This window comes from Crotalus tigris, unplaced genomic scaffold (genome assembly GCF_016545835.1).
Source record: "Crotalus tigris isolate CLP2741 ecotype Arizona unplaced genomic scaffold, ASM1654583v1 scf7180000018825.4774228, whole genome shotgun sequence".
Classification (NCBI taxonomy): Eukaryota; Metazoa; Chordata; class Lepidosauria; order Squamata; family Viperidae; genus Crotalus; species Crotalus tigris.
The window spans coordinates 4496006-4508354 of NW_024097215.1; the positions used below are offsets into that span (position 1 = coordinate 4496006).

Consider the following 12349-nt stretch of genomic DNA (forward strand, 5'->3'; position numbering starts at 1 on the left):
GATGTTTAAAGATAACCAGTGGTGTGTGTCGGTGAAGGGTTGTTGGTGGCACCAGGGAAACCCAGATTCAAACCCACCCCCCCAGCCACAGAAGCTTGCTAGGCTATGTGGGCATGTCCTAGTCCACTTAGCTGCTGTTTTGGGGGGAAATTCATTATATGTAAACATCCTCACTTAATGACGCTAACTGAGACTGGAAATGCTGTTGTTAAGCAACAGGTCTGCAAGTCAAAAAAAAAAATCCACATGACAATGACACTTAGTGACAGCAGTTCTGATTGCTGTTGTAAGCGAGAACTGTGCAGGTAGTTGAGGACCTCAAATGATTTCAATTTCTGACTTGCTGCTGGCTTCCCCACTGATTTTGCTCGTGGGAAGTTGGCTGGGAAGGTTGCAAATGATGATCAGGTAATCGTGGGATGCTGAGATGAACATGAAGTCTGGTTGTAAGTATCACCCGTTCAGCATCGTTATAAATTTGGTTGGTCACGAGTGGCCGTTGATGAAGGCCGACTAATTGAACAAAAGGGAAATACTAGGGCATTACTGCATACCAGCTTTTCAGTTGCCATAGTGGAACTTAAAATGGCCTTTCTAGGAAAAAAAAAAACATCAAACAGGGATATGGAGAAGTGCTAATGTATTCCAGAGATTGAAGCAATGTGGGAAGCTCACCTTTTGTTGGGGACAAAGACACTAGGAGGGGTTTTCCAGACAGTTATTATAACCTCCTATAACAGTGATGGTGAACCTTTTAGACACTGAGTGCCCAAACCACAACCCAAAACTCAATTATTTATTGCAAAGTGCCAGGGCCGCATCAGCATTGTGGTGCCCTCGGGGGGGGGCATGGGGGTGTGGCCCACTGGGTGGGCATGGCTCCAGTTGTCACGGCAGACTGGGTGGGTGTGGCTGGGGTGGGCATGGCCACCTCGATATTGCTCATGGGGGGATGCCTGTGGGGGCCGGGCAGGGTTGGGGGAGATTCAGGGGGTCTCTGGCAGGTGGGGCGGTGGGCAGGAGGCCCAGCATAGATGGGGGGAGGCATGCAATCCTAGCTGGGACTGGGGGGCCATGGTGCCGATGGGGATCCGGCTTTCCCTGCTCCGGGTAGCCTTTGGCTTGCTGGCTGTGGGTGCACTCTACCACCTCTACTTGAGCTTGCTAGCTGGCTACTTCACCTTTGTGCTGGACTGGGTAGCCAGTCTGGGCAGCAGCGGCCTAATGGACCTGCGCAAGCTGCTGGCAGCAGCAGCGTGCGTGCCCACAGAGAGGGCTCTTGAGTGCTGCCTCTGGCACGCGTGCCATAGGTTCGCTACCACTGTCCTATAACAATGCAACACTCCTGCAATCCATACATGGTCTCTCTCTCTCTCTCTCTCTCTCTCTCTAGATCAGGCGTACCTCAAAGCCTTGAGAGTTGTTTAAAAAGGCTCAAGTGGGACAGGCCAGGTGATGAGAGCGGTGTCAACAGACGCCACTCTTGTCTGCCTTTCCTCCTTTCTAAATGTTAATACCCCATCTTTCCTCGCCTGCCAATTTTTGTTCCTCTAAATTGGATGGATACAGGAATGACCGAAACACCTTTTGGGCCTCTCTCTCTCTCTCTCTGGCACGGGGTGTGTTTGTGTGTCCATTTTTAACCCCCTCCCTCCCTCGTTGCTACCCTTCCAAAGCTTGCCAAGGAATGCAAACTTCCAGCTCGCCGGAATGACAAGAAAAACTCGGCTTCCTTTCCCTTCCCACGAAGCAGCCGCCGCCCCGGGTTCAGCCGGACACCTGTGAGCTCGGAGGGGAACCCACACCCCCCCCCCCCATATACAACTGTTGCATTCCCACGGCTCGCCACGCCCGAACACTTTCACCAGGAAAGCGTGTGCCAAAGCTCCAGGCCTCGTACCCTAACGGACCCCGAGGCCAATTTGGCCAGCCCAAAGCCCCGAGGGAGCAACGTGGGGAAGCCTAAGCGAACCCCGCGTTTCCCTCGGCTCCGAGCCGCGCTTCGCCAGCCCCGCGCCTCCTCGAGCCGGCAGCAGAGCCCAAGGCTGAGCCGGCGCCTCCCGGCCCTCGGCCCGCAAGAAGCAGCGCCCAGCCGGCCGGTCGGTCGGCCGGCCGCCCCCCCCTCGCCTGCCCACCGCGGCTGAGCCGGGGGCTGCTCCCTCTGTGCGCAAGCGTGGCCAAGGCAGGGGCGGACCGTTTCCGACGCCCCAGCCGCGCGCTGCTTTTCCCCCTCCTCGCTCGCCCGCCTGGCGAAGTTGCAGCGGCCGCGGCACCCCGCGCTCCTCCCCGGCTCCTCGGCTGACTTGGCCGCCGCTGCCGAGCGAAGCTCGCCGGGGCGCCCGAGCTGCAGGCTCCGGACTCTCCTTTGCAGCACCGGAGCTCCGCGGAGGGCGATCCGCTCCCCGCCTCTCCCGCCGCCCTCCGCCTCGCCAGCCCCGCTTGGCTTACAAGCCGGCCGCGACCCCCGCCCCCCCTCCGCTTCCTCCCCGAGCCGCGGAGGATGGCTGGTGGCCAGAAGGGTAAGTTGGCTGCGCCGGAGCTCCGCCTGGGGGGCTCTCCCGGGGGTGGGGTGGGGAGCTCCCGGGCGGCTCCTCCGAGTCCGGCCGTCCTCTGCAGCCTGCCCGGATCTTGAGAGGCTGTCGGGGCGCCTTGGCTCCCCTTTGGCTGGGCTGCTCGGCGCGGGCTCCCCAGGTGGGGCGTGATGCCCGCGCTGACCTGCTTCCTTCGCCCAGGAGGGCTGCCTCGCTTGCCCTCGGCGCGCTTGGCCTGATGCTGACGAGGGGATTCGGCTGGTGGGGTCCCCCCGGGCCGGAGACGACCCCGGGTTGGGATGTGCCAGCCGCGGGAGAGGGTTGTCTGCCGGGCTCCTCCGCAGCCGCCTGGTTCCCAGGGCGCATCTGCGCCCGGCGGCGGCGGCAGTTTTGTTGCTTCTCCAAATGTGTTCCAACTTGTAGCTGGGCTCTCTCTCGCTCCCTTTTGTTCCTTTCTTTGTGTCTGGGTGGCTGTCGGGAAGCCACCGGAGAAATTAGACCTGGGCAGAGGAGCTGGCATGGGCGCTTTTAATGCCCCCCCCCCCCGACAGGCGTGATGGGCTTGAGCTGGCTTTCTCTGGGCAGACGGAACAAGCCAAGCTGGCCTGGCATTGCTCTGACCTAAGGTTGCTTGAGCATCATCTCTTTTCTTCTCTTCTGGCTTCTTGTTGGACTCCAGGAAGAAACATCGAAGTCTGTTTTAGGATGAGTTAAGCCCACTTCTCTTCTCCCCCCCCCCCTGCCTGGATGCAAAGCTTGTCCTCTTCTCCCCTTGATCTTCCCTTCTTTCCCTGACAGACTTTCAAACGGTCCCCCAAGAAGAGGCTTGAGTCTGGAGCTTTGCTGAACGCAGGCGACATGGCCTCAAGTGCTGAAGAAGCGGGGACCCTTCTGTATGAGAAGCACGCGCTAGACCGCTGAGTGCCGTGGCTTGCCTCAAGCCATAGCTTTTTCCTGATTGTTGTGAAGTTTGACTTGTCACCATGTTACAACGTGGGGAGAAGGCACAAGAAAGGGCTGTCTCCTGTCACAGCAGCATTGGCAACAGGTCAACGTTCACATTGCTAAAGCCGTCTGGCCTTTGCACATCATTCAAAGAAGGGTGTCTCTCTTTATCTGCAGAAAACATGTTTGGATGCACAACTTGTGGCCCGTGGATACTGCTAAACTACCATGCCTATCAGCCTGGCCCCTGGGGAGGAGGGACTTGTACTTGAGGAATATCTGGAGCAGGGGTTCTCAATCTTGGCAACTTTAAGACTTGTGGACTTCAACTCCCAGAATTCCTCAGCCAGCTGGGAATTGAAGTCCACAAGTCTTAAAGTTGCCAAGGTTGAGAACCCCTGACTGGTTGATGAGCACCTTCGTTTTTATCCAGTGGCTTCTTGCTGACGACACTTGAGTCTTAGAATGGGTTCTACAACGTTTTAAAAGTATTTTTTGGTTGGGTAATTTAAATGAATCAGACCAAGTTTAACACTCGGATGGGAACTGAATAAGCTGCATGTTTGTTTGTTTGTTTTCTTGCGGTGGTCTGTGAATGTCTGGAGTTAAGCCCAGGTCTTTATGATGTTGGGAAGTGATTCATTGATTCAGGTTGATTTTTATTTTTTATGCATCTTTACAATTGGTTGTGTTGTGTTTTAATTCAGGACTAAGCCTGAATGGTTTTTTTTAAAAAACATGGGTGTATGTAGGAGGCTCTGGAAAGAACCAAAGACTCACTTTCCCGAGTCTTTGCAATAATTTGTGAAACTTCAGTTTTTGACTGTTTTAAGAATCCTCCTCTTCCTGACAACAATGGGTTCAAGAATGAACCATGTACTGCTTGTATAACTAACATGTCCAGAGGTTAACATCTGCACCCCTTCTGAATGAGAACTGAAGTGGCTGCTGATACCTGCCGATTGATTAACTCTGGCTTAAATTATTGCACTTGTCCATGGGGCAGTCCTTGGTGGGACACATGGAGATTGTAACTGGTTCAGAATGTGGCAACTAGGCTCGCGTTGAGGGTATCAAGTTGGAATTATAGGCATGTATAATTCCTTTTTGAGATTTCAGTGTCCTTCTTTGGCAAACTCTAGACACATATATAAATCCCTCTGTGGCTCATGTGCCTCCTACTTAAAGAAAAGGCTACCTCCATATGTGATCACCTTTCCACCACCATCATGGTTGGTCATCTAGCCATCATCTAACCCAGTGGTTCTCAACCTGTGGGTCGGGACCCCATTTGGGGTCAAACGACCATTTCACGGGGGTCGCCAAACAACACAGTCCGCCATTTTCCCCCCTTTTCCTTAGCTGTGCTACTCCCTTTTATTCTATTGGCTTTTGAAAGCCAATAGAATAGACTCTCTTGAATAGAGTTTAATTCTATTGGCTTTCAAAAGCCAATAGGAATTGTCCAGGCTGTCTCTGACCTGCTGAGCCCGCCAAAAGTCCCATTCCGCAAACGGTGCTGCACTTGTCCTCGACTTAGGATTGGTTAAGTAGTCCTCGACTTACGACCAGTTGGGGGTCGTGGCATTAAAAAGGTTGAGAACCACTGATCTAACCACTGCGCCACCACCAAGAGCCCTGGTGGCACGGTGGTTAGAATGCAACATTGCAGGCTAATTCTGCCAACTGCCGTTCTCACCGGCTCAAGGTTGACTCAGCATTCCATCCTTCTGAAATTGGTAAAGATGAGGACCCAAATTGCTGGGAGCAATATGCTGACTTTATAAACCACTCAGAGAGGGTTTTAAAGCACTGTGGAGCTGTGTATAAGTCTAAGTGCTGTTGCTATTGCTATCATCTGCAGAAAACTTTCTTTGAGGATCTCCTTGTAAAGATGACTAAGCAATTTCTTAGGATAGGGTCTTTTCAGTGACATCATCCAACACTTTGAGAATTTGTTTCTTTGGTGGTTTCTTTGTTAAGCTTTAAGAACATTCTCAAAACATATTTTGATTCATTAGCTTTCCCATCATAGAAGCCATGCCTATTTGCTCTCTATTTTTTGATTGCTGGCATTGGAGATGTGTTTGCTTTTTAAATTGCATTTCTCCTTGCACATCTTTGTTGCTTTTCTGTTGACTTTTTTTGCTGTAATGTTTTCTTTGTTTATGGTTTTTGATAGCTTTATGATTAGTGTAGTTTAGTCTGGATGGGTTTTATTTAGCTTTGATGTTTATTATTGTTCTGTTGTTAACCCTGGGAGCTGGCCTTTTAATTGAGAACATGTATATAAATGAATGGGAAACATATACACACATGCACGCATAAATACACATACAGTACATATCCTACTTTGAATGTAAGAAAGGAATCACAGATAAATTCAAATTTTCATTTCTCATTAACAGGATACTGGCTTTTCCTTAAGTATTATAAACCCAACTTCACTGTCCAATAAACCAGAAATATATTTTGTTTATGTTAGGCTTGTTTAATGAGCCAAATAAACCTAGACAATTGAAATCTGGGCCACTTGTCTTTTATGCAGTATGGCACCATTTCAGCTTGACAGTTTCTGCTCATGCATGAAAGCTAAAACTTTTTAGGTCTTACCAGAACAAAATTGTCTTATTTATGTATTTATTGCTTTTATGGCCCACCTTTTTCCTAAGAGGCAGAGGTGATGTTGATAGTTTTTCACTTTATCTTTTCAATGATATGGTGGATAACTTTGGGCCAAATTCTAACCACAATACCACAATAATGTTTTCCGTTTTGCTTTCTGTGCTTGTGTTGTACCAAAAGAGAGCAGCTAGGAAAGAAGGAACACATTCTTTTTCTTCTGTTGTCTTGACTTTACAGATTAATGTTCTCCACAGGAAGTTCAGCCAGAGATGTAGATTAGTCACTTGAACTCCTCCTATGGTTTTAACAGCCACAGAACTTTTGGTGGAGACAAGTAGAAGATTTCATTGTTGGCTGGATTCAGAAAACAATTTAGACTTGGCTTTTGACTCAGTTTGTTGGGTTAATCCTTCCAGTGGGTACTCAGCCAGTTCAGTTAATTCAATGAACTGTACGGGTAGTCCTCAACTTACGACCACAATTGAGCCCACAATTTCTGTTTTTAAGTGAGCTTTGCCCCATTTTACAACCTTGCTTGCCACAGTTGTTAAGTCAGTCACTGCACTTGTTAAGTTAGTAACACGGTTGTTAAGGGAATCTGACTTCTCCATTGCCTTTCTTTGTTACAAGGTTGCAAAAGAGGACCCCGGAACACCGCAACCATCATAAATATGAACCAGTTGCCAAGCATCTGAATTTTGATTGAATAGAATAGAGTAGAATAGAGATAGAGGACATTGGAGGTCTTCTAGTCCAGCCCCCTGCTCAAGCAGGAGAACCTATACCATTTCAGACAAGTGACTGTCCAGTCTCTTCTTAAAAACCTCCAGTGATGAAGCACCCACAACTTCTGGAGGCAAGCTGTTCCACTGGTTAATTGTCCTCACTGTTAGGAACTTTCTCCTTAATTCCAGGTTGCTTCTCTCTTTGGTCAGTTTCCATTCACTGTTTCTTGTCCTGCCCTCTGGTGCCCTTCTTCTTTGTGGCAGCCCCTCAAATACTGGAATATTGCTATCACCCCTATTTCTTCTTTTCTTTAGACTAGACAAACCCAAGTCATGATCATGGGGATGCTGCAATAGTCATAAGTGTGAAAAACAATAACTTTTTCTTCAATGCCATTATCACGGTCACTACATGAACTGTACTTAAGGAAACCATGGATTAGCTTGTGGACTTCCTCTGCAGAAAGCATCTACATCAAGGAGACTATATCTATGCCAAAACTATCTCAGATGACCAGGTATCCTGGAAGTTCTAATGGTGAAGCTCCATCTTCTTCTGTGTTGACCAATGTACATAGGACATTTGTTGAAAGTTGAAGAAAACTGCCTCCATGGACTTTAGATTTTCAATAAGAGATGTGCGTGCAAGACAGAAAGAGAGTTGGAGGAATCTCAGGCTGTTTTTGGACTAAGCTAGAGAAAATTTGGTTAGATTTTGATTTTCTTTGTTGGGTGAATTGTGCTTTATTCAAACCATGGCTAAGGAAACAATAATGACTTAATATGGTTTGTGTTAACCCACAGTTGGTTAATGTTGAATAACTACGTAGAAATAATTTTACTCACATCTTTTGGGTGGAAAACCATAAAGTACCAGTGAACTAATGTTTAAAAAAATAGATGAAAAAAGAAAAGAGGAGTGATTTTCATTCAAGGAATCACATAATACATTTAAGAGGACAATTTGAATCAAATATCTCTTTAGATACGTCTATACTTGTTTAGTGACAAGAATATAAGTAGACTTCCCCAAGTAAGTGGCTCTAATGGGGTTTATTTGGCTTCATCTCATATCCCAGAGGTCCCCAACATTTTGAGCAGGAGGGACCGGTTCCGTGGAAAGAGGTTTTTCCGTGGACCGGAGGGGGCGTGGTTTCATGTACTGCCTGCCTGCATCCTGCAGATGGGGCTTTGGTTGTTTGCGTGGACTGGTTTCTGGCATGCCATGGACTGGTGCCAGTCCACAGACTGGGGCTTGGGGACACCTGTCATATCCCAAGCATAGTGTTTTCTAATAAATTGTTACACAAATGTAGTTACCACTCAAAAATAGACAATGTGGATGACAGTGACATCTGTGTGAATGGGATCTGCATATTCCCAAGAAGATTCAACAAGGCATTATGACTAAAAAGCCATGCTTTTGAGTTCATATAATTATCTAAGCAATGCCTACTTAACATGGATGAAATATTCCAAGGGATTTTGACCCAAAATAATCAATACAACTTTAGCAATTCATAAAGGGATGATTACCACTAGCAACTGGCTAGTTCAATGGATCTTTCTGTGGAAGAAGACAAAATACACATAATCTAAACAAATTCATTTATGTAGAGCAGACAAAGCCATCCTTTCAATGCACCGAAGGAAAGAGAGCTCAAATGAAATGCTTTTTAGTGTATTTTATTATTTGCTTCTGTACTGCAACCTACTTGCAACAGATAAATGTTAACTTCTCAAAACTACGTATGACCCAAGAAGCATTTCTAACAAAGTGCATTTATGAACTAATTTCTCAACATGGGACAGTCCTACTATTAAGAGCAACAGAATAAAATCAGACTGAATTAAAAAGCTAGAAAAACGGAGCAGTGATTAAAAAAGTCATATGATCTGCTTGGCACATTCTGAGAGGCCTGGCTGAAATAGAGACTCAAAGAGTGTAGCTCTTTCTTGAGAAGTGAGAAGTTGTATAAACAGGCTGTGTCATCTTTCTTCCCAAGAAAAGGAAAGTGCTGGGGTAGAAGGAGGAAAGAGTGTAACTCTTTCTTGAGAAGTGAGAAGTTGTATAAACAGGCTGTGTCATCTTTCTTCCCAAGAAAAGGAAAGTGCTGGGGTAGAAGGAGGAACACATAAAAAAACAGCTGGTTATGAAATCTTTTAACATTGATATGTAGCAAAATATATTTAATTTTGGATACGCCTTGCAGCTCACTCTTTCAAGCCTATGGTAATGTGTTTTCTGCTTCAACATGGTGAGACATATTATGGATCAGAGGAGGCTTTGGGATCACAAAGAGGGAAGCTTAGGATCCTTAAATTCTTCCTTTAAGATTATTCTAAATTAGAGGCGCTAGAAGGAGTAGACTAGGGATGGGGAAGTGTGTCAGATGTTGATAGACTGCAGATTGCTACATTCCTGATGGTCATGCTGGGTGGGGCTACTGGGAATTGTGGTTGAAGAACAACTGGAATACCTCCCAGAAGTTCCCAACCTCTGGATCCTAAAATATCACTACTAGTCCAGTCTGTCCCATATATTCCTGCTGCAATGGAGGATCAAAATAGACCAATGGGATCAGGAAGACTCAGGTAAATATTTCAGTTGTGTTTGCCAAAGACTTAGAGAAAGTAAATGCAAGAATTCATAGTGAAGGCAGAGATCTTCTGAAATAGTATAGGGCAGTGATGGCAAACCTTTTAGAGACCGAGTGCCCAAACTGCAACCCAAAACCCACTTACGCATTGTCGGGTGCCAGGTGGGTGTGGCCCATTGGGTGGGTGTGGCCCATTGGGTGGGCATGGCTGCAGTGGTAACGGCAGACTGGGTGGGACTAAAAAGTTCAATCTATCAATTCCAACTTTGCAAGATCTTTTTTTTTCCCACGAGAAGTTGAAATTGACATTGAACCTTTTTTTTTTTTTTGCACATGGTGGCAGAGGCCTAAAGCGAAAAGGTTTTATAAAACCCAGCTGAAGGCCTAGGACTAGGGTGACGGCACGCGTGCCCACCGAGAGGGCTCTGCGCACCACCTCTGGTACCCGTGCCATAGGTTCGCCACCACTGGTATAGGGAACCCCTGTCCTGGCTCAAGAGGGACATTTTAAAGTTCCTCACCAATGGTTGCATGGAGCTCTTTAGGAAAGGAGGCCATATATTTTCAAAAAGTTCTCAGTTCTAACATGTTATACAAGATGCAGAAGCTGATCCATGGAATTCGAGCCAGCCTGTCCAGTAGGCAAAACCAGAATGGCAGACTTCCTTACTTCTCTGTCCAACCTTCTCTCCTCTGTGCTATGGTCTGGAACGGACACAGAGTTGTCAAAAATAAATATTCTTCCCACTATTTAATCTTATGGCAATGTGATGCAATCCAATATTCATGGTCTTACTCGGTGTTAAAGATATATTTTCATTGGATGGTGTAAATTAGGAATCTTGAAAACTGCCATGCTGGTTTCACATGATATATTGAGTCCTTGTATGATTTTTTTTTTATTTTAGCACATAATACAGTATGTTTAGTGAATGAAAAGAATAATTGTAGCTCAGAGTTGAACCGTGAGGCCCTTGATGCTCTCTGAGCTTGGTGATTTTCTTATAGACGTTTCATTACCAAACTAGGTAACATCATCAGTGTTCCTGATCAGTGCACTGATGATGTTACCTAATTAGGTAATGAAAGAAAACTACCAAGGTCTCCAAAATGTATTTAGTTGCCTGCATGAATCTAATATCATGTGAATTCAATCTTTTTGTCCATCAGTAATGGAGATGTCGAGATGATTGACAGCAAGTCTTCAAGGGATTCAGGCAGGAGATTGCTAATTTTATCTGAAGACACTGAGACTCAGGGTGGAAAACAGGCACTCATCCTTAAGCTGTGAAAACACGGTGTGTCTTTTGGTTGGTGGGCAGAGGAAACCAGCTATAAAATTCAACGGGAAGTGGTTAGAAAGAGAAAAGGGAAACTGGGGAAATTATGGGGTGACTGATTCTATGCCTTTGGGAGTTTCACATTAGTCAAACATAATGAAATGCAGAAGGTAAAAAGAGTGAAAACTGGTTTCTTTCAAGCATAGTTTCGTTGGTGGTAAAGGCAGGATTTATTGCCTATTATGGCTTCGCAAAGTAGGCAGCTTTGTTACCCAAAGGATTTATCTTCAGATATTTGCAATACCTTTTTTTTCCTATCTGAGAGGCTTATTCTTCATCAAGGCTTTGGGCTTGTTCTATATTTCTGAGCATGGGTTGGTCAAGTTCTGGTTCTTATTTTTTTTCTGCCATTGGGGGGGGGGCATGGGGAAGATTCTTCTTTAAGGTTGTACAATAATTTGGGTTTTTAAATCATCTGGACCTGGCGACATTATGAGTAGAAGGCAAAGAACCAGCAAAATAGTCTGCCAACGATGGAAAGGTCACACAGCCTTGCAACTAGTTGGTTTCTGTAGCTCTCCTCCCGCTTTTGATTGTGCAAGAAGGTCACAAACAACATCTTTGGATATCATTTTTACAGTCTTTCTTGAGCAGAAGAACAAAGTCGGGATGTTGGCTCCCAGTTCAAATCCAAATAAATAAATTACATTATTATTATTTTTTAAAGGCAAATCGCATGTTAAAGCAAAACTGTTTTCTGCTGCCGTGAAAAAATGAGTTTGTGGGTTGGAGTACATCATGCAAATAAAACATGCACAGGCAGTCCTCGACTTACGACCACAGTTGAGCCCTAAATTTCTATTGCTAAGTGAGACATTTGTTAAGTGAATTTTGCCCCAATTCCTTGCCATACTTGTTAACTGAATCACACTGCAAAAGGGGATCACTTGATCCCGGGACTCTGCAGCCGTCATAAATATGAGTCAATTGCCAAGTGTCTGGATTTTGATCACATGACCATGGGGATGCTGGAAGACTCATAAGTGTGAAAAATGGTCATAAACAATGGTGGGATTCAGCCAGTTCGCACCACTTCAGCAGAACCGGTAGCTAATTTTTTGTTGCCCAGGCCCAGAATGGACTTCTGGAAGCGGCATCCACACAAAGAACCAGTTGTTCACATATTTGAATCCCACCACTGGTCACTTTTTTCAGTGCTGTTGTAGCTTTGAATGGTCACTAAATGAACTGTTGGAAGTCAAGAACCACCCTGTGTACAATTTGAAGCATGAATGTTTATAATCAGAAGAGGGTTTTGCGGAATTCAGTGAGGAATTGCAATCGAATTTTACTTCCGCTGGCTTCCCAGCACGCAAAAAAGTATAAAATCTTGAACTCAGGCAGTGTTCATGCAATGACTAGAAATGTACTGATAAAAGAGAATATTTGTTGTGACGGCTGAACTGTTGGGTGCTTGATACTCTTTGAGCTTGGTGCCTTTCTGATCTTAGTGGATTGGTGGAACACTGATGATGTTACCTAATATGGTAATGAAATGTCTGCAAGAAAACCACTAGCCCAGAGAGCACCAAGGGAGCCATAGAATGGAAATATAAATTTGAAACCTTTTCTGCCTTTAATCT

The 12349-nt window shown here is 45.9% G+C and overlaps 1 protein-coding gene across 2 annotated transcripts in view; it reads left to right on the forward strand.

The window, feature by feature from the left end:
• Positions 1 to 2403: 2403 nt before the first annotated feature.
• The window catches only part of ST3GAL4 (ST3 beta-galactoside alpha-2,3-sialyltransferase 4), a 122428-nt gene continuing 112482 nt past the window's right edge, over positions 2404 to 12349 (forward strand). For both annotated transcript variants that reach the window (XM_039356461.1, XM_039356462.1), the window contains exon 1: positions 2404 to 2519. The gene's annotated coding sequence lies outside the window, so the exon portion shown is untranslated. The remainder of the gene's footprint in view (positions 2520 to 12349) is intronic.